The sequence below is a fragment of the Trachymyrmex septentrionalis genome, unplaced genomic scaffold (assembly GCF_001594115.1).
Source record: "Trachymyrmex septentrionalis isolate Tsep2-gDNA-1 unplaced genomic scaffold, Tsep1.0 scaffold30, whole genome shotgun sequence".
Classification (NCBI taxonomy): Eukaryota; Metazoa; Arthropoda; class Insecta; order Hymenoptera; family Formicidae; genus Trachymyrmex; species Trachymyrmex septentrionalis.
Window position 1 is genome coordinate 366,833 of NW_017305463.1, and position 2,271 is coordinate 369,103.

Consider the following 2,271-nt stretch of genomic DNA (forward strand, 5'->3'; position numbering starts at 1 on the left):
ATATATATATATATATATATATGTTTAAAATAGAGTTTAATCTATAAATATATGCAGTTATCATTGAAGAGAGGTACTACATAAATTGGAAATATATGTATGGAAATATATGTATGGAAATATAAATAAGAAATTATGCTATATCTTAACAAATAAATTTCGCATAATTTATAATTAAAACTCTATTTCTTATTTTTTTTCTCAAACACGGAGTAAATCAGAAGTGATGTGTTAAGTTAACGCAGCAAATTAAGATAGCAAAAGCGTTTCATGTGTCAACAATTAAAATTTCTTCATAATTTAATCACACACGTGAAAAAAGCGCCACTTTTCAATTATGGCTCCGAGCAAGTCGCTATTGGTCTGTTTTCTATTCCTGTACTAGAACTCTCTTTCTCGCTTTCAACAAACATCGAACATATAATCATTTCACGTTTAGTTTCAAAAGTGTACACTAGTTCAGCCACAAAAAGTTGACCTTGTATCTCAGTCTTCATCGTTGAAGGACAATTATAGTGAGATTATTTTTCTGTGTGCTATAATAAGAGTGCTATAATAAGACTTCTCTTTCACTCGATTATAGCATACAGAAAAATGATTCAATTATAATTGACATATCCTCTAACAGAGATTTTTTACGATAACTTTTCTTTCACATCGACATAATTGTAATCCTCCTTTTAATTAATCGCGATTTTTATTTTTGCGTACTTTGCAAATGAAAACTGTTTCGTTCGCACGTAAATACTCGAGAATTTGAGTCACCAACCAGTTTCATAAGCAAGAAATTCTCTTATCTCGCACTTTAAAATTCTTATCGCGCCGGAAAAACAGAACAACGTCAATTATCGTGCGCCAGTTATCGTGCGATTATGCATATCATTGTGATGTCCTCGATGGGACCACTCGATTTACAGCCTTTTTTTTTATAAGAAAAAAAGTTTTTAAAAAATGTAATACTTGATATACTGTCATTAATTAATTAATTCATTAATTTTTTATTTTTTTAACAAGAAAATGATATCAGAATCTAAAATAATTTTTTTAAATATGATAAATTTTATTTAAAATAAGTATTCATATTTTAATCTTGTGAGATATGTATTCTCAAAAGTTATTATTTTCAATGCAAGTTCTATCATACATGGCAAGTTCTATCATGCACTCGCTATTACACTATGACGATTTACAGATTTGTAAACACACTTTCTGAAACTTCACGTTATAATCCGTCTTAAAAATTTTTTCTCATAAAAAGAAAATATATATATATATCCATTACGCGTGAATTATGATTTACTATTATTATCAATTTACACGTAGCATGGCAATTGTATATAAACATATAAAAATAAATAACATTTTAAAAGATATATCAGTGTCATCATCAATTATTTAAGCATTCATTATGTAATATTAAATCATAAGAATAAAAAAGACATTAAAACAGATTCTTTATTAACTTGATCATGACGCCTTAGATAAGTATTAGTGATTAATAAGTAATCTATTGTTCGTTAGTCATATACAATATATTACTGTAATAATAATAATAAACTTTAATACGCAATCATTAATGGATAATGGTTTTAACAGTCTCACAATACTTTCATCGAATAATTAAGTCAGAAAATGGAGTAGCTATATGCTCATTTTTACGAATCATCTTTACAAGAAAATGTATACATAGGAAAAAACTGTTATTTTAATATGTATTTTAATGTTATTTTAATATGTATTTTAATATGTATTTTATGTATGTATTATATATATATTTCGTATATGTAAACTAAAACTTTAAACTTTAAAACTTTTAGATTGAAAAAACCCCTGTAAGAAGATTTATATTTGTAAAACATATAAATATATATAAACACATATATGTATAAATACATATATAAAATGTATATTATTTGTTCATATAAATTTCTTTCTTTTGTAAAATTTCTATTTGATACAAGAAAAATAACAATATTAAGAGATAAAATATTAAAGGATAATTTCCGCATTGTTTTTTTATAAGAAGTTTGGAGAGATAAGAACAATTTAACTTTTTGTGAAAGAAAGATGAAAATTATCTTTTAATTATTTTTTATGTCTTCTCATGACTATTATTTTTTTACTCATTACTATTATTTTTTTTATATGAAATTTTACAATAATTTTACAAAGCAAAGAAATATGTTTATTTCTTTTATTTTACAAAAAAATATGTCTATATATAGACATATTTTGTATATATGTATTTATCTATACATTTTTATACATGTT

General features: G+C 24.2%; 1 protein-coding gene across 5 annotated transcripts in view; it reads right to left on the reverse strand.

Annotated features, from left to right (window-relative positions):
* The window catches only part of LOC108749589 (disheveled-associated activator of morphogenesis 1), a 64,194-nt gene that overhangs the window by 24,906 nt on the left and 37,017 nt on the right, over nt 1-2,271 (reverse strand). Inside the window, exon 1 of one of the 5 annotated variants that reach the window (XM_018488371.1) lies at nt 313-371. The exons of the other annotated variants lie outside the window; for them this stretch is intronic. The gene's annotated coding sequence lies outside the window, so the exon portion shown is untranslated. Of the gene's footprint in view, nt 1-312; nt 372-2,271 lie in introns of those variants that run through there. 5 annotated transcript variants of the gene reach the window in all.